The sequence below is a fragment of the Pseudorca crassidens genome, chromosome 11, assembly GCF_039906515.1.
Source record: "Pseudorca crassidens isolate mPseCra1 chromosome 11, mPseCra1.hap1, whole genome shotgun sequence".
NCBI classification, from domain to species: Eukaryota; Metazoa; Chordata; class Mammalia; order Artiodactyla; family Delphinidae; genus Pseudorca; species Pseudorca crassidens.
This window is the reverse complement of record NC_090306.1, coordinates 50,726,004-50,746,883: the sequence shown is the minus strand read 5'-3', so window position 1 is coordinate 50,746,883 and position 20,880 is coordinate 50,726,004. Positions and strand designations below refer to the sequence as shown.

At 35.4% G+C, this 20,880-nt stretch overlaps 1 protein-coding gene across 3 annotated transcripts in view; it reads right to left on the bottom strand.

Annotated features, from left to right (window-relative positions):
- The window catches only part of SLC16A7 (solute carrier family 16 member 7), a 160,526-nt gene that overhangs the window by 96,928 nt on the left and 42,718 nt on the right, over positions 1 to 20,880 (bottom strand). For 2 of the 3 annotated variants that reach the window (XM_067697192.1, XM_067697191.1), the window contains exon 2: positions 6,429 to 6,526. The exons of the other annotated variant lie outside the window; for it this stretch is intronic. The gene's annotated coding sequence lies outside the window, so the exon portion shown is untranslated. The remainder of the gene's footprint in view (positions 1 to 6,428; positions 6,527 to 20,880) is intronic. 3 annotated transcript variants of the gene reach the window in all.

The following is a 20,880-nucleotide window of genomic DNA, read 5'->3' as shown; positions in this document are numbered from 1 at the left end:
AGTTTCCATCTATTACTATAGTCAGTAATACTAACATTGGAGTTTTAATGTGCTTTGGCTTTTCACGGCCATTAGTAAATTAGAAGCCATTATTTCTCCTGGTTTTAAAAAAAATGCTACAAAGGCATTAGACATTAATATAAGATATGAGTAAATAGAGCTTAAGGCAACATTACATCTACTGGCCCAGTCACATCTCACCAGGTATGAGATTTTTCCACACCTCAAAATAAGTTTATATCCTTAGTAAAAGTTAACAAAAACTTTAAAACATGTTAAAGTTACTTTAAATGAAAGTATAAAATCTTTAATTGTTGATGCCATGACATATAAATTTAAAAAGTAGAACGGCTATTATCAAAAAGACCAGAGATAACAAATGCTGGAAAAAGGGAGTCCTCGCACACTGTTGGTGGAAATGTAAATTTGTGTAGCCGCTATGGAGAACGATATGGCGGTTCCTCAAAAAATTAGAAATAGAACTACTGTATGATACAGCAGTCCCACTTCTAGGTGTACATCCCGAGAATATGAAATTACTATCTGGAAGAGATATCTGCACACCCAAGTTCACTGCAGCATTATTCAAACCAGCCAAGATATAGAAGTGAATGGATAAAGAAAATGTGGTATATATATTATATGTGTACATTAGATACTATTCAGCCGTAAAAAAGCCTGAAATTCTGCCTTTTGTGACAACATAGATGGACCTTGAAGGCAATATGCTTAGTGAAATAAGTCAGACAGAAAAAGACAAATACAGTGTGATGTCACATACATGTGGATTCAAACTCATAGAAACAGATAGTAGGATGGCGGTTGCCAGGGGCTGAGGGCTAGGGAAAATGAGGAGATGGTGGTCAAAGAGTACAAACTTTCAGTTATAAGATGAATAAGTTCTGGTGAATAAGTACAGCATGGTGACTGTAGTTATGAATACCATATTGTATTCTTGAAAGTTTCTGGGTGAGTAGAGCTTTAATGTTCTCACCATGTCAACAACAAAATGATAATTATGTGAGGTGGTGGATGTGTTAACTAACCTTATTATGACAATAATTTCACAATATATATGTGTATCAAATCATTACATTGTACACCTTAAAGTTACACAATGTTTTAGGTCAATTAGTACATCTCAGTAGAGCTGGAAAAGAAGAAAAGTAATGTAAAGTCATATGACAAAGGTAAAGTTTATAGGAGTCACCACCACACCCTAGGGCTTGATGAAAATCCTATGGCTTCAATTATTTTATTTGTCTCTGGTTTCCCTGTGTGGGCTCCACTCTCTCGGTGTCCTCAGCAACAGACAGAGCACATGGACCTTCTCTGCCTTTGTTTGGCCCTGTGATGAGCCCCAGCCTACTCATTAGGCTTCCTCCCCCTGGGGAACCAGCTATTTCCTACTGTGGTGCAGCATAACTCCTTGCTGTCCTTCTTCACCCTATTCTAAAGGATTCTTTTTTAAAAAAGTATTTGATGTAGTGTTAGAAAGCTTAGGTTCAGACCTACACTTGACTTCTGACCTTGAACAAAGTACCTAACCCCTCTGAGTCTCAGGCTTCTCACCTACCTACTGGCTTCATGTTTCCTTACGGAGACACTTGTGGTAAAATAACACTTCAGTCTGTTCCACATCTGATTGCTGAATTTGGAAAAAGAGAAAAAACAAACAAACTATGCACGCTTAGGACAGACATTTCTGGGCACTCTCTTTTCCCTATGTGCCTTCCTACAGAGGAGCTGCATTCTGGTCTTGTTTATACCATGTATATACTAGGGCAGGCGGCGCTCCTACAAAGGGAAAGCCTAAATTTTGGAGAAAAGTTCAATTAGAAACTCCATTTGACCACATAGCCAAGCCACATTCTCCAGGTTAGCATCAATTTTAATAATTAAATGAATGAGTCAAAGGGATAGCCCAATCTCTTTTTCCCTTGTGTTAATTAATCAATTTAACCAACGTTTAGTAAGCAGTTAGCATACAAAAGGTATTATGTTATGAATAGTAGGAATGCCAAGATAAATAAAACAGGTTCTCTTTTCTCAAACAGTCACTCTTCCATGATGGAAAATAGATTCATATACAGTTAACAAGGCCTAATTATTAAACCTAAAATAGAGATATAAAGTATTATGAGAGTTGTCATATACTGTAGAATCTTGTGTGATTTAACTCATCTCTACATACATTTGCATGTTATAGATAAGAACCATAATCATAAAATTATCTGCTCAGGGCATCTGCCATAACATCATAAAGCTGTTAAGCAATGTTAGGATTTGATTATCAGAATTTAATATCTTAGAAATATTCCTTGTATCTGAAACCGATGTACTCATTATTAACCACATTTTTCATGGATACATTAGCAAAGGTGAGTGATTTACTCTTAACAGGAATTCTCAATTCATTATTTCCGGAGTATAACATGAATGGTGAAGACTAAATATTTAATTTAAAAATTGGGTTAAAGAGACGGCCAAAAATATATGTCAGTTCAGCCTGAATATTTGCTCTCAGCATTAACATCAACCCCCAGAATCCACAGTCTATGTAAAAGAAATGAGGACACAGTGAGTGAGTAAGTGGCATTGGTTTTAATGGAAGAATACTGTGGAGTGTGCTCAGCTTACCTCCCTACTGATTTCTTGATGTGATTTCAAGGTAGAAAGGCATATAGAGGTAAAGAAGACATGACAAGGTATTTGGTATGTAATTTTCTTGAAACCTTCCACTAACTCATTCCAGTGACTTTTTTTATTCAAATAATTTCTCTCTTTTTCTGCTACCCTTCTGTCAAATCTCAGATTAAAATTAAAGCAGAGTTAAGAAAGAGTGATATCCTTTGTATGTTCAGTGTTCAAAAGTTTCTGAGGTCACACAAAGATCTATATATTTCCACATAGTTAAGTGCCTTGGGGAAAGCCCCTCCCAATTTTCTGTGATTTTTTAACTATATGCAGGCAAATGAGATGCCAATTAGTGAAGCGTAGGAGCAGTGAGGCTGTAAATTAGAAGTTGAAGAAACAGACTAAAGGACACCACAAAGATGCCAAATAAATTTGAGGGAAAATAGAAATAACATTTAATTAAAAGCACACAATGTGATTATTGGTGTTTTTAAACCACATACTCAATAGGTCTGTGATATAGTTTTTTAAGGATCCAATTACCAGAGAAAACCTAGGGAGTCAGAAAACAGGCAGAGACAAGCTATTCCATAAGAACAATGCATGATTAAAAACTATGTAAGAAATCATGGCATGCTGCTACTGGCCTCCGTGTGTAGGGCGGTAGATGGAATAAACAGATCCTGCATCCCTGCCTAACTCTACTACTAGAATCGATGCTATTTCAGGGATCATCGGTTCTTCCCCACTGTCCTGGGAAAGCCTTGAACAGACATCATTTATCTGTTGACATTGGGAAGTGTGTAGCATCTGTTGGCTGAATTAATTAATATATTGTGCCTTGCAATATAGCTACTGTGCCCACAGTCTAAAAAGTTAATCAAAGATATGCTCCTACCAGGCCTTTAGAAGATCCCCCACACCACTGCCAGACACAGTGAATGAAGTAGCAATTTCTATTCACCCAGTTCAGAGGCTCCTCTCTTCATAGAATGTCTGAAAATTCAGACTAGGTTTTTCTCACTTGCAAAGTATTTTTTTTTTAATCTAAGACCTTTTTTTACAGGGTGCTGCATACTTTTCCTAGCACCAAGAAATCTGCATGCTTAAACAGTGACATCAAAACAAACCTAAAGACACACAATAGAGTCTAAAATAGAAAGACAAATGACGTGAATTATTATAGAATATGCAAAACTTGCCCCATCTACACGTTTGTGATAATGAGAGCAAACAAGGAAGGGAGTTATTTAAAAGTAAAAGATTTTAATCTATTTTATAAGAATGATAAATGGAGTATATAACTTTTAAAAATTGTGAATCACTATTTTGTACATTTAAACGTATACAATATTATACATCAACTATACCTCAATTAAAAAAAGAAAAGTAAAATATGTTATTTTAAAATATATTAAATATTAGCTATCAAATATATATAATTTTTAAAAATTATGTTAGATAAATTATGAAATTGACAGAATTTAGTTTCATTAAAATCCTTCTACCCCAAAAGCATTCTCCCCAAGATTTTGGACACTCTCCTGTCTATCCATGAAAACAAAGACTGTGACCCTAGAGAATACAGTATTTAAGGAATAAAAGTAATAATAATAACAATAGCTAATATTTATATAGCTCCTACTATGTGCCAAGTACTGTTCTAAGTACATAACATAAATTAACACAGTTCATTCTCACAGCAACCCTATGAAAAAGATGCTTTTTACTGTCTTTGCTTCACACGAAAAGTCGAACGCTCTGGCAGGTCATAATTACAGGCATACCTCAGCAATATTGCAGATTCAGTTCCAGACCACCATAATAAAGCGAATATCAAAATAAAGCAAGTTACATAAATTTTTTGGTGTCCTAGCACACATAAAATTTATGTTTACACTATACTGTAGTCCATTAAGTGTGCAATAATAGCATTATGTCTAAAAAATGTACATACCTTAATTAAAAACTACTTCATTGCTAAAAAATTCTGATCATCATCTGAGCCTTTAGTGAGTTGTAATCATTTTGCTGGTGAAGAGTTTGAAATATTACAAAAACTACCAATATGTGACACAGAGTTACAAAGTGAGCAAATGCTGTTGGAAAAATGGTGCCTAGGCTTGCTTGATGCATGGTTGCCACAAATCTTCAATTTGAAAAAAAATGCAATATCTGGGAATCTCAATAAAGTACAATGCAGTAAAACAAAGTATGCCTGTAGTAAGAATCAGAGCCAGAATGTCAACTCATACTCAGGATCCATAGTCTGTGCTCTTAACTAATAAGGAATAGGCAAGGACAAGTCTGTTCCCTTAGTAAACCACGTATCCAAAAGGAACCATATGACATATTACAACCTACTTCAACAGTTATATGCTTAGCATGGGACAAAAAAATGAACACACCACAGAGGCAAATCTCCCCGTGACTGACTTCAGTCACCCTGGCATAAACCACTCTACTCTCAAGCTTCGTCACCTAATCTCACAGTGTCAGGCTGTATTAGCTTCTTATCGCAGCTGTAATAAACTACCACAAATGTACTGGCTTAAAACAATGCAAATTTATTATCTCATAGCTCTGGAGGTCAGAAATCTCACTGGGCTAAAATCAGGGTGTTAGTGGGAGGCCAAGGGAACAATCTGTTTCCTTGCCTTTTCTAGTTCCTAAAAGCCACCCACATCCCTTGACTCTGGCTGCATTCCTCCATCTTCAAACCACCAACACTGGGCTGAATCCTTTTCATGCCATTTCTCTCATTTCTCAGGTCCCTGGTGATTACATTGGGCCCATACATACAATCAAGGATAATCACAAGGTCATCTGAATAGCAGCCTTACTTCTCCCTTGCCATGCAACATAACATTCACAGGGTGAAGGCATTAGGATGTGGGGAGCCACTATTCTGCCTACCACCTGGACATACGAAGATGTGTTCATGAACATGAGAATGAAGGCAGAATATAACCATACAGTTGGTCTAGGAACTGTTCTTGACAAACAAGTGATACAACTTCGTAAATTTATCACACTACTCTTATAATATAAAGTATGTAGCAATCCAAATGCAAAAAGGAAATTTGGCCAATTAAATATAGTTTTTGAAAAGAGCATAGACTGGTTATTAAGAACATCTGACTTCAAATTCTCTCTGTTACTAGTTATACAGTCTTGAACAAGACACTGACAGTGCTGAGGGTCAGTTTTCTCATCGGCACAGTGGGGATAGTAATCCCTGACCTCCTTTACACCAGGATTGTTTTGAGGGTCAAGTTAGATTAAATCTTTGTGAGTAATAAAGAGTATGTATCAATACAAATAAAATATGAATACGAGAACTCCCAACATAAACATTTTTGTTCAAAATATAGTTATTTTTTAAAGGGTGCAAATGACAAAGATAATAATAAAAGTATATACCTAAAGCCTCTACCTTTATTTTAAAACCTGCATTCATACTAGTAATAATAACATAATATAATTATTATTATTGAAATTTACTACTTTTATAATATCCTTTTGGTGAAGGAAGTCTGTATATTTAGCTCTATTTTATATACAGAGAAACTGAAGCTTAATCTCTTGACCAAGATCACACAGAATATAGACTCATAGAAGGACTAAAAGCTAAAAGTGCCAACTTTGAAATCCGTTCTAGTTTTGAAAATGGATTTAAACACCAGCCAAGCTAACATTCCCGTTCACATTAAGATCCACCAGTTCCACAGCGGCATGACTTACAATGACTCAGACAGAAGAAAACGTTATTATACGCTGAGGGTACTCACAAAGCAGCTCTATTGGCACAGAGTCCTAGAGTCCTTTGGTTTCCAAGATTCCTGTGTCTAAGGTTTCACAGGAAAGCATCACATCTTAAGAGTGACTCCTAAAAGAATGAAAGAATAATCACCCAAATATCGAGATGCATGATAAAAAGAAAAATGAAAAAGGTATCCAACTCCATCTCTGAAAGAGTTGATAGCATGTAGCTTTCTCTTGCACTGGCTGAAATTGCTGTTTGCCTTTTCTAAATCTCCAAGGTTTTATTTCAAGGCCCTCTTTAGATATGGACAGACTGTTTAGTTAAATTACTTCATATCACCACTAACCCGTCATAACTATGGTGACTGCCTTTATTTGTGCCTGCCTTTATATTTTCTGTCCTAAGTCATATTTCCCAAAGTGTAGAGGAATTCCTGTGGAAACATCAAAGAGATTCACTTCAGCCCAAAGGATCTGGGACTTCAAAACAAACAATAACTTGTCTTTAACTTTTGCGAGGCTTTTCTTTCCACTTTTGGTAGGATGATAAATAAATGTGTGTGTATGTGTATGTTTATAAATCAATAACTTGAAATTTTTACATAAATTCATTAAGGCTATTTACATTAAATGTATTAATTTGAAAACTGAAGAGAATTTCAGTAAGATTATTAAGCTCTAACAATAAATCAGAAAAATTTGAAAACGATCGTCAAAATTTGACCATCAATTCTTTGTATGTTCTTTGATTATATAGACCTTAAGACAAGTTTTTGACTTCTCTGTCCAATCCCCTTACCTGGAAAAAAAAAGGGGATGTAGTAGTATTTAACTCAGAATCATGACTACTAAATTAAGTCAGTTAATATTTTGTAAAATACTAGCATAGTGTTTGGCAACAAAATAAGAAGAAGAAAAAGAAGAATATAATAAGAACTATTATTATTATCAATAGTTGGTACTTGAAACAATGAAAAATATTAGTTTATATAGATGAATAAATATTAGATCCTTGCTTATTCCTGACTTGAAAAATATGAGATTTATTTACGTACATAAGTCCTATTTGTCTTATTATTAACCAATATAATTAATCAACTTTTAGATATGATCCAGAGAAATCAGATTGTTTTACAGAGTATGGTGTAGTGCAAAGATTATTGAAATATATTTCACAGGAGCAAAGACTAAGAGGAGAGAACAGAGATAATACAATGTCACTGAGATAGCACTTGCAGTGTTACCTGGTTTGACCGGAGAACTTTGTCATTGTAGTCTAAAACGGAAGGAATTTCAGACTGGCAGTCGATCTGCTTACTGTGGAAGTTCCAAGACTATAAAAAGCAGACTATGCATATATAACTGTCTCATTTAGTAAATATCTCATGAAAATTTGTCAGTTCTATAATATATGTGAAGAACTTCCTTGTAGTGACAATTAAATTTATTTGAATTTAGAATCAATATTAAAATATATTTTACAAAATTACTGGTATTATTACACCACAATAAGTAAAATTTATATAATATAGTTAACATGTTTAAGGACATAACATCTTACTACACTTAATTTTTTGCTTCAGTGACTACCACTGAAATACATAATTTTGAATTCATTTCATGTGTAGATACAATGATATATTGGTATTATTTGAGTAATTCACTATTTACCCCATGCCCCAAAAGCAATGTCTCTCATATTTTGATTCTCATGTGAGATAAAATAATGTTACTAACATTTGAGAATAATGAGATAAGGAAGTTTTCTTTCTTTCTTTTGTATCTTAACTGTAAACTTATTTTAACAGTTTGAGTTTAGAAATTCCCTGATTTGAATCTAGAGCATCAGAGTACCAGAATTATCTTAATTTACAGTATTTTGTTGTGAAAAATAGGGCAGCACAAGTTTTCTCATTTGCTTTACTGTGTACTTTTACTATTATTTTTTTTTAAACAGAAACAGGCCACAGACTTAAAAGGTACGTGCTTGTGAGCTGATATGTTTAAAAAAAAAAGAAAGGACTAATTTGACAGTCATGTGATCATATCCATTAAATAAACACTTTTTTTTTTTTAAAGAGATGTAGTTAAAATGAAATAAAATGCTTTCTATTTGTTTTGGCATGCCTTTTGACCTGAGTAAACTTCACCTTGTACAAAAGTTAGTATATGTGACCTTCTGAAACATGAATGGCTAAATCACAGAGAAGTTTGACAAAGGCTTTTACTTATTGAAAAAAACAATTTGTGTTATAGGTCCCTTACTATAAAACCAATACCCAAAACTTAGCGCACTTCTAGAAAAGTCCAGAAGCTAAAAGAAATTCCTTGATCCATTATAGTGAAAATCAATACAAACAAGAGAAGGAAGTAAAAAAAAACCCAGGAATCTCTCAGCCCCTGGAAGGTTATATTAATTTCCAATCTCTTATCCAATTATCAGGTAGAAAAAATATAATTTTTTAATTCTGTAATTTCAGAGGCCATTATTTAGGTGATTTAAATGGCCATACTTTTTAGAAAGAACAGCAGCTAATTCAGTATTTTAATACTTCATGGTGTCAGGAAGTTCTATGTCTGGTGTACAGTCATCTCATAATTAATTAACTTAGGAATTTTTGTTGCAACTAAAATACATTACCCAGGGTTCATGATCTTATTTTTATAAAAGGTTCTTATTAAAGGGGCTAAGAAGTGTGATGTAGAGGAGGAAAATATATCATTCATGTTTACACATGGTTGGTTACTACCGAGTGATAAAAATTAAAAATTACATTAGTTAAAATAGGTAAATTTATTGATATATTTGACAGAATGGACAAAAAGCCCTCCAAAAATAAGAAGCTATTTTAGAAAACATAGTAGAGCTAAAAAGAATATTTAGTACTATGCAAATCCACATTCAAATTTTCAGAAGAAACAGCAGATAAACCTACTCTTCTAGGAGAGAGTTTTCCCCTTTAACTTAATAGCATCATCCAATCATATTTGGAAATATTCAGTGTTCATTAGGGCTTAAGAAAAAGTCCCTTGAATGAATTATTCACGAATACTTCAATCATAATTCCAAACTTTATGATAGTAGTTAGCATTAGCAATAAAGCAAAAAATAACTGAGAACCCCAACTACAGAAACACTATCTACAGCTACTGTAAGTAGCCATTTTCATGGCCGACTTCAAGAAATTCTATTGCACTCCTTAATAAGTAGTATAACCTAAAATCTGTAAACAAGTACAACAAAATTACATAATCCAAGGAAATGACTTAAACCATCTTAGAGTAAACATAAAGTGAGAAGACAGAAGAACAGAAATTTGTGATTGCAGAACTTTAGCAAAAATATTGATGCACAATTCTTGCTCACGTATCTTTGTTATGGAGATGTAAATCACCAGCCTGATAATTGAGAAGTCAAAAATGAAAGAAAGTTGATCAGTATTGAAAACAAATATAATTTCTTTAAGTATTGTATTGAAAATTAACCATGAAGAAGGCTGAAGCCAAACCACATTGCAAAAGCATGTCTTAATCAGTTTGTCTTGTTGGTGTCACCATACTTTTATGATGCATGTGGAGGTGGCTATGAGGGGGCTGGCATGGGGAAATGTGAAGAAAGCAAAATGTATAGGAGCTCCTATTAGCTGCTGTCTTCCCTACAGCCAAATTTACATTTATCTTTTCTTCTGTGAAACAAAGTGTACACCAGACCCTTTAGCAATATTATTTTTACATATGATTAGGGTGGACACATATGATGTGGTGTCCTGAACAAGGTGCTTCCAAGACCTCCAGCTAGATGCAGTGTAAGTGACCAAGGGCACAATCTGCTGAGCTCTGAAACCCTTTGCTGGATTTGCACAGAATCCACACTTCCCACAGGCTGCTCCCAGCCTGCACCTGAGCACAGCAGGGCCATGAAAGCAGATGGTTCCTGGGATATACATGACTCCTCTGATGACTGATTTTGCCTGGGGGGGCTTCCACATAGCATTGCCTGATGTATGTTGGGTGTTCAATACTTACCTTTGGGGAAAATAAACCGTTGTTATTATTGAGTTGTCAAAGCCCTGATTGCTGCATAAACATCAAAAATTAAACTCTGTGTGAAACTTAGTGTTAAGATGATTTTTCAGCTTCCTAATGCAATTCCAGGAAGTTGAAGTACAGCAAATATGTTAGAAAACTAGAGAGAGACAGAGTTTTGTTCCATGTAAATATAACCTCTGATAGCTAGAGGTGTCTAAAAGTTAAATGGGCTGCTGCAATCCTCTCAATTACTCTTTGATAATACTAGCATTCCCATTTTATAGAACAGGGAACACTAGGCTTGGAGAAGCCAAGTTTTCAGGGTTACACAATTTTAGGGGCAGGAGCCAACATTCCAACCTCAATTTTGCTCACTCTTTCCACAACTACCATACAGTTAGAAGATATATCTTTCATAAAAAGACCCTGAGACGAAGTGAGAGAGTGGCATGGACATGTATACACTACCAAATGTAAAATAGATAGCTAGTGGGAAGCAGCTGTACAGCACAGGGAGATCAGCACGGTGCTTTGTGACCACCTAGAGGGGTGGGATAGGGAGGGTGGGAGGGAGATGCAAGAGAGAGGAGATATGGGGAATATATGTATATGTATAGCTGATTCACTTTGTTATACAGGAGAAATTAGCACTCCATTGTAAAACAATTATACTCCATTAAAGATGTTAAAAAAAAAAAAAAGAACTTGAATGCTTGCATTGATGAGTGGATGCACTATGTGATGTGTAAAAACACTTCCAGTGCTAAAATCTGATGAATTTTTGGAGAAAATCCACTTGATGATGTTGTATCTACTTTATTTTCTATAAGCCACCTTTCTTTTCCATACATTTTGGAAAAAGTAAATCTACAGACCCCATTTATATTTCTTAATTTGTGTTACAGTTACTCAAGTGCTTAGGTAAGACTACGTTGTTTTTAAATATAGCAATAGAAATTAATATCATTAAGTAGGAACCTGTCCTAATAATCAAAAGATGATGATATACAATCCTAAACACTAAATATTAATGCAGTGTGATGCTTTGAATAAGTGAAATATTAGAAAAATATGCCTAAGTAATATGTACTAATATCAATATTAGATTTTTTAAGTAAAATATTATTAAGCAGGTGACAGAACCAGAAGCATAAATCCAGTTATTTTTAATCCAGATCTTATATTGAACGACCGACCAGCAAGGTACCTCCATCAGCTCAACACCTACAGAACTTTGGACAGCGCCACACTCAGCTCAAATATTAATGCGGCTGAAGTCAAATCATGGCACTATTTGGAATCAAAATAGATAAACACCTTTAAACCAAAGCTCCATTTACAAATTTGAAGCCATCAAATTCCACTGATGCCTCTGTCTCTCATACTCTCAGGTCCTAAATTAACTTGTTTCTTCTAATCACTAATCCTCTTTCTCAGTCTCATACTCACACAACTACACTATTTTTTCCTATTGGTTCATACTCTCCACCCTACTCCACCCCTCTTGATGTCCTTCCCAATATTTTTCACTGTATCCTCTAGAGCTCCCATTTTTTTCAAATAAATTTCCTTATTCCTAACCTAGACATTGCATTCTCTCCATGATCTTTTCTCCTTGAAGACCTGACTTATATTGAGTCCTCCTGAATACATGCTAATTCCATATCATTAGGTCCAGAACAGAGGCTCACCATAATCCTAGTTCCACTCTCCATCTTATTGTCATTACTTTTTCAACTCATACAAAGAAATCTTTCTTCATTTAAGTTCATTTCATCAAGTTATATCATCCTGAAAACTAGGACTTATCATCCTTCAGATCATTTCTTCAAAATCCACTTCTCTTCACTCCAAAGTCTCACCATAATCAATACTGATCAATAATCATGCACTGTGATCAATAACCTAGCCAGAGAATCCACAACCTCCACTTCTACTCTCCTTTCAGTAACTCACTTCCAACTTGAAGCTAATGGGCACTCTGAATGCTTCTATTACTGGAGTCTTAAGCATTGACATTCCGATTCCCAATTAGCTTCCCATCTTTTATACAACACTAAAAACCTTATTTCCACCAATTCTGTCCTGGAATTTCCCTGAAATTTTCCACTGTTTTGACACTTACATCTTCTCCCAAACTATTAGCGCTTTTTAACCTCAATTTTTTTTCTACTCAGCTGCAATGCTGATCTTCATTCAAATCCTAGTTCTGCTTCTCATTGGTGAAATACCTTGGGAAAATTACTTAACAGGATTCTCAGTTTGTTTTTTAAAATGGGAATAATACTTATACTTCATAGGAAAGAGGGGAATAGATGTGGCAATGTCCATAATGTACTAAGCACAATTCCTAGCACAATAAGCACTCAATAAACATTAATATCATCTATAATCATCAATGTTCTCAAGTCAACTTTGTCTTCTGGTAACAAGGAACCTGAAAATTCCAAAGTCAAAAATGGGCCCTACAATTAGAGTACTAAGTAGAGCTCTAAAAATATAAATTAAGTGCACAGACGGATGCCAATACACATTCATAGATTTCAGTTTTAGCAGGACTCTCAGTGCCTCTCCCAGTAAGCTGTTTTCACACCTCTTGGTACCTTCCTCTCCTTTCTAATACAGTTCTAAACAGCTTCCTCTGTCCTCAAGTTTCCTAACCACTCTGTCATCACCTGTGGTTAACCAGGCTTCTTATTTGCAAAGAAAATGAAAACCATCAGACCAGGCATGAAATCTCACAAATGTGTTCTTATCTGTGCACATTTCTGTATCTCTATTAATCCTTCATTCATTCCCTCCTGCCCTGGTAGTAGAGGTAAGCCCCTTCCTGGTCACCAAATAGGCCCTCACCTAATATACGATAAGTTCTTCTTGATCTTGGATGGTTTTGCCATCTGTTTTGACCCCTTCCCCCATCGTTCTCCTCTACTGTCACTTCTTGCCTTGCACTATATGTTCTAACAACACTGAATTAATTCAGTTTTCAGCTTAACCCATGCTGTTTCATACCTTCATGTTTTTACCGCCTTGGTAGAAGTCAGTGCCTATCAAGGAATCCTTTTCTCACTTTTCTGTTAGCAAAGCTCCTATTTATTCCTCAAGACCCAACTTAACAATTCCTCTTTTGTGAGAGGAGGAAAGAAAGACAAGGGAGAGCATACTGAGAAGTACTGACAGGATAAGGAACTCTCAGGAAAGGTGATAATAGGGAAGACTTAGAATACCTAGAGTTGATAGACAACAATGAGTTTCAATTATGATATCGGATTTCTTGCTTAACTTCTATCTTTAACATACATTTCCACTTACTTCATGAAAAGCATTTCAGTGGCTCCCTGACAGCTAATAAATAGTCTCAAGCCTTTCAGATTTACAGATAATCACAAAAGTACCTCCAACTGTCAGGAAATTACCAGACTTCCATCGGTTTATGAACAGATTTTGAACGGAGAAGGCAGAAAGAAAAGTCAAACTACAACACACATTTGTTGGTGAGAAAAAAAACAACAGAGATCACTGACTTTGCTTTTTCTGCAATTTTCACAGATTCCTTAAGTGCCAGTTACTTATAACATCATTATAACACAGGCCTAAGGTAACTTCTGAAATTGAAATTTAGGCTGTCATAACCTTTGAACTACAATAAAGGCAGGACCTATGTTGCTATTAACACCTGGTTAAGTTTCACATTGTTTTGCCTTGCTTTGTTTGCCTTTTAAAAATGTTTTTGGTTGTTTGTTTTAGTTTGGCCATTCAGCTTTAGTAGGTCTTAAATGATATAAATTCTCCTGTTCTACTGCTGTTTAGATTTTATGCCAAATGTTAGCAATACATGAAGCCAAACTTATCGAATACTCTCTCAATATGTCTAGTTCAAAATCTCCCACATACTCAGAGTTGCAGCAGGATAGATACTGCTCTCTAAAGGGCAGTGCAATAATCATCTTCATGGATATTTATTATCTTTTGTGAACAGATGTAGGTCATTGTAGAGATAGTTCCAAAGTCACCTTCCAAAGCTGAAATACAGACATGACATTTGGTAAAGTTTCAAAACCTGTCAGGACCATTTTCTTCAATTCACCAAAATTCCCTTTGTACTGTCGAAAGGCTGCTGGAAGAGCAATGTTTTCAAACTGTTCGGCTTGATTACACTGGTGTGGTACCACTTATCTAGAGCTATTTTAAGCATCTTCTTGAGTTACAGTAAGCTATATTGTAAATCTAATTACCTTTGCCCACAGGAAAGTAAGTACATGTGAACCCTGCTCTGTAATCTACTTAACAAAAGGCACTGTATTTTTCTTCATAGAATTTATCAAGATTGTTATTACATAGTTATTTATATTTCTAAATGCCTTTCTCTTCCACTATAAATTCCAAAAGAGCATGCAAATGTGTTTTATATGCAGTACCTTGCTCAGTGCCTAGAGAGACAATGAATGTTTGATGAATGAATAAATGAATGAATGAGTGACCACGTAAAAGATAACTAAATTATATACACTTATGCTTGACACTTTAAGCTCATGCTGAAAATGTATACGTACTTCAGGGACTCACTGGCGTATATTACAGTGTAGTGTAATGAGGCACAAACTTTCAATTCAAATGGAATGGATTTAATGCCAGATCTGGTATTTAATGAATTGTGTGATCAAAGACAAGTGGAATGAACTCTCTAACCCTCTGTTTTCTCATCTGTAAAATGTGAACAATTGCACTGGATTAAGTATTAAAGATAATGCATACAAAAGTATGCAGCACAGTCCATGACATGGAGCAAGGTCTTAATGTGGTGGGTAATGTCACTTATTAATATTTTATATAGATTTTAAGTGAATTATATTAATCTAAATTATCCAAGGGCTTTTAAAAATTGACAACATAAGTCTATTTTGAGCATATGCTAGCAGTGATAATTCATCAATAATTTACAGCATTAAAATGAATTTTCCTACACCTTCGTGTCTATTTTCCCAATTATTATAAAGTTTCAACAAGTTATTTTCAATTAAATTTCATCATTCTTTACTCGGTACACTCCTTGCAAATTCTTCATAATCATTCAAGAATCCTTCTCAATTGGTCCCCATAACCATAATCTGAGTTCATTGTCAGTTCAATTTTCTGGCCTAAATTGCATGCTCTTCCCTAATCAACTTTCATTTCATTATTGCCCCTATATTTCATAACTTCAGCGATTATCATAATGGAAAAAGTAATCATTGTTGAATTGTATTCTCCCTTCTGGACTATACCTTCTTTGAGGCTCTATCCTCTGCACAAAGAATTGGATCCAATCTTAATCCTTAATTTTTATTCATCCATTTATGGACATATACTGAGCATGATCTATGCTCTGTTCTGAATGTCTGTGTGTCTCCCAAAATTCTGTGTTGAAGATCTAACACCTAAGATGATGGTATTAGGAGGTAGGGCCTTTGGAAGGTTATTAGAAATGGGATTAGGACCCTTATGAAAGAGCCTCCAGAAAGCTAGCTCACTTCCCCCACCATATGAGGATACAAGAAATCAGCGACCTGAAAGAGGGCCCTTACCTGACCATGTTGCACCCTGATCTCAGACTTCCAGCCTCCAGAACTATAAAAGATAAATTTCTGTTGTTTATAAGCTGCCCAGTCTGTGGTATTATGTTATAGCCACCTGAAAAGTCTCCGACAATCTATGTGCCAGACACTGTGTTGGGTTAGATTGTTACAAACCAGAGCACGATAAAGTCTCTAGGATCAAAGAGCTCACAGACTAATTAGGGGATGCAAAGCTAGAAATAAATAATTATGAAAAATGTGATAAAGGAAATAACTATGCTCACGGCTTTATGAAAACACTGAGAAATAACGATGTGCATGGCTTTATGATAATTAACCAGCCTCAGGTAAGTAAGGACAGGGACAGAATCCTAGAAAAAGCAATGTTTCTTAAAAGATAGAAAAGAACCAGTGAACTAAAAGGAAAAGGGGAAGGACATTCCAGGCCCAAGGGTCAGTATGAAGCAAAGAAACAAATGACAGTGTATTCATACGGGAAACGCTAAGACAGCAACTTTTGCAACTCTTGTCACATCAGTTCATAAAGTATTACTCCAGCACAAAAATGGGTAGGAAAGGTTTTATATTAGACTGTGTTTAAGTTAAAATAAATTAAGGTTACAATCTTAAAAATCTGTAAATTCAGGGCTTCCCTGGTGGCTCAGTGGTTAAGAATCTGCCGGCCAATGCAGGGGACACGGGTTCGAGCCCTGGTCTGGGAAGATCCCACATGCTGCGGAGCAACTAAGCCCGTGAGCCACAACTACTCAGCCTGTGCCCTAGAGCCCACGAGCCACAACTATTAAACCTGCGCTCTACAGCCCGCGAGCCACAACTACTGAGCCCCCGCACCACAACTGCTGAAGCCCACGCACCTACAGCCCATGCTCTGCAACAAGAGAAGCCACTGCAATGAGAAGCCCGCGCACTGCAACGAAGAGTAGCCCCCGCCTGCTGCAACTAGAGAAAGCCCGCATGCAGCAACAAAGACCCAACTCAGCCAAAAATAAAATAAATAAATTTAATTTAAAAAGGAAACTGTAAATTCAAACATTTTTTTCTTAAAACACCATTTAAAGCAACATTAGGAAACGTCTGTTTTGTTAGACTTTTATTCAGTGTTTCAGGTTACTTGGATAGAATACCGATATTCCAAAATGGTGGACTATTAACATTACTGCACATCTTCCCACCAGACAAACTCTAAACTGCCTTCTTAGTAACATGTAGGAAAAGGCCAGAAAGGCTCTCTATAAAGAGAAACTGACACACATTGGAAAGCACAATTGATAATGGTTTATTAAGCCCTAGGCTGTAGAAAAGCCTTGGAATTGGCTCCCTCTTTTCACAAATGGAGAAAGTAAGAAACAATGATAACCGATAATGTTTACCCATGCTAAAGTGACTCCCTGGAATAAAGGCAGAAAAGTTATAAAGGGAACATTAAAAAAAAAAGAGACTAGCTTTATTTCTATTCTGACACATATATAATAAGAGCCCTAGAAACTATTGCACGGTTATAGAATAAATCTGGAACTATCAAAAAAATTTACTTTTTAATACAAAGAGTTTTGTGTCCCATAAGGGCAGGGTCTTCATTTTTGTTCGTCACATTTTCCCCATCTCAAGACAAGTACTAAGAATTATTTTTGAATGAATGAATAGTGCATGAGTGCATGTTATGTATAAGACTAGACTCAGGAGAATCTGGCAGAAAATCAACACACAATGTACTCTGCCCTAGTAGGGGATACAAACGGACAAATTAAAAGGATTGCTTTGTATGAGGTAAATTTTTTTAAAGTATCATAGGAATAAGGGGTTGGGGGAAATGGTCCTTTTAGCTAATGTGATTAGGGAAGGCCTCTGAGATGGAAGAGGTGGGTGCAGGATACAGATTTACCTAAACAAATACTTTGTGTGTGCTATTTTACTACAACGTATCCTGGCAGCTACCACAGCTCCAATATAAAGGCAGAGAAAAAGCTTAAAGAGTTTATACACGATTGTTTCAAGTAATACGTGTATGTATATACAATCCACCTTTAAACAATGCAGAGGGGTTAGGTGCGCTGAGCTTCCATGCAGTTGAAAATCCCAGTATACCTATAGTCGGCCCTCCGTACCCGCAGTTCCTCTGTATCTGAGGTTCCGTATCCACAGATTCAACCAACCACAGATTGTGAAAAAAATCCCTGTAGAAGTGGACCAGCGCAGTTCAAATCCCTGTTGTTCAAGGGTCAACTGTAAAAATAAACAAACAAACAAATACTAAAAAATTGTTCTATACAAATGTTGCCCTCAGTGTTTTGTTCAACTAGAAACCTTTGTAGACTTCTCAATTTGCCCATGTAAGTCATTTTTCATACATGCAGCTCCTCTCAAAAAACCCGTACAACAGAAGTTTAAAGGTTTCTGAGGAGACTTTGCCTAAGCACCAAAATATTCTTTTTAAAATTTTTTTTTTTTTTTTCTTTTTGAGAAGACATTTAGAATACCAGGCTCTCTATTAGGTTGCCAAGATGAAAGGGGTATTTTCAGTTACTAATACACAGCAGCACTTGTTTTTGATAGGGGCTGCCAATAACTTTCATTACATCTGTCAGTCAAATAGTAAAAAAGAAAAAAAAATCATTGAAATAAATCCTACACAATTGCAAACATTTGGCATGATAAATGGCTTTAGTAGCCAACGGTGGCATCGATCCTTGTGCTATTTGGGTAGATGGAATGCAACAGTATTTTAGAGAAAGCACTACATTATTTTCGGAATCTCAGTCATTTAATTTCTTGTAGAAAATGAAAAGAACAATCTCAATGTTTGGAAAAATGAAATTCTAAGGTGTTTTTTTCTGTCAGAGTGCAGAGTTCAAGTTAACATATTACTTCCAATGACAAAAAAGGGACCAAAAGTCACCAAAATTTAAATAGAATGTATAAGTTGCAATCATGAAATCTACCCTCCCCCAAAAGTCAAATATTAAAAACAAAGAGTAAATCACAAATTTCCTTTCGGTCTGCTTACAAATTGCATAAGTCTAATGCCTCCTTCGTTTCTAGCAGTATTTCTGAGTTTCCTTACAAGCATTTAAATTTGGCACAAGGCTGAAACATGGGTTAGCATCTGCTGATGTTGCTTTTAGTAGAAATGTGAATTTTAAGCCCACGATGAGAATGAGCCAGTGACAATAGCTGCCATTCTTTGTTGGCAACACTGTCTTTTCCTACATCACTTTGGTCATACAGCATGGTTTCAACTCCCTCACTATCACAAAGAGTTTGGGTTGTAGTTTTGGGTTGTTTTTGTGTTTGTTTTATTGCATATAAACAGTAATATCTGTAAGAACATTGTAAGAGGAGGGATAAGACAGGAGCACAACAATACCCTGTAGCAAACAAAAACTAACAAACTAAAGACTAATTTCCAGGATAGGGAATGATAAAATCAAAGAAAGATGGTAAGAACTGCAAGAGCATTATGAAAAATTAGCTTTCAAATCCTGGACCAAGTCTTGGATTTGCTAAGAATCTCTGGAAAACAAAACCAACATATTTTTTAAAGGCTTCAAGGTCAGAGCCCTTGAGCCTAAAGGATTATAAAATTTGGTCAGGTGTGTATTACTGAGTTGATACTTCCCAATGATAGATAAAAACTGGACTGGATTGCAAACTACCAAATCAGTATTTGAAGCTGAAAACAGAACTATGCTAATTCAGATCATGTCAACAACCAAGGTATTATGCAACTCATGTATTAATAGATAAGGTACAGAAATATGAACACATGAAAATACTTTTGCTTTTCTTATAATCTGATATTCATACAAGTACTTAATACTATGTTTCCTATGTTAATTATAAGCAAACACAGTTATCAGAGATTCTAGTCCACTTTTTTAGAAACATATAAACATTTTTTTAAAAGATCATCATGGAAGAGGTTTTAATATTTACACTTGATGTACTGAGAAACTATTTAAGTAATGCTTAATTCTAAGACATCCAAGAATTACTTGCAGAGTATTTAAAAATTAAGAGTCAGGATCTGTCTTTTCTTGGGCCAACCACTAACAAGCTATGTGAATTTGGAAAATTTAGTTAACCTTCTGAAAGTCAAAGTTTCTTCCTTTCCAAAATAGAAATACTTCATAGGTCACTGAAATAATAAAATGATATACTACTTGCAGACAGCTTAGCACTTGATAACGCACAGCACTATCAATTATATTTCTTTCAGAAAAAGCTATTAACCCACTGAAATGCAACAGAAAAGGAAGTACTATTAAAAACTTTATTTTTAAAATTCTTCCTCCATCCAGAATTGTAGTTCCTATAAAACAAGAATCACAAGATTGGAAAATAATGGCAACTTAAAAAATAAAAGGCAATGACCACGATAACAGAATACACTCCTATTTTTAGGGGAATGCGAAGACAGAAAGAAGAAGGAGGAAACGGAGAAATAGAATGATAAAAGAGCAGGGAGGCAAAGAGGTGGAAGTGACTAGTCACTATAAAATATCAGATTATTGTTGTATTAAAAGTATTTGGGGAAAAAATTCTCTTGTCGCCAAATGCATTCTGTTAGTGTCCTTTGAGCCCGAGACATTTATGTGGGGATTACAGATTACAGATTCACATTTAGTGGTATCCTAAGTTTATGCACTTTTAACAGATTTTAATATTTGTGACACGTTTCTTCCTTTGTCTTCCAATGTGCACCCAAAGAGATCAGAATGGGAGCTGCTTCGATTACTAAGGGCCATCTGAGGTTGAAACAAAGATAACCTTTCTACTAAACCAGAAAAGACCACGTTTACAATTAAGCGGTGTGACCTGGTGATAGTTTCTTCTTTAATACTCAAAAGGTAGAAGCTGACTATTCTTAACCATG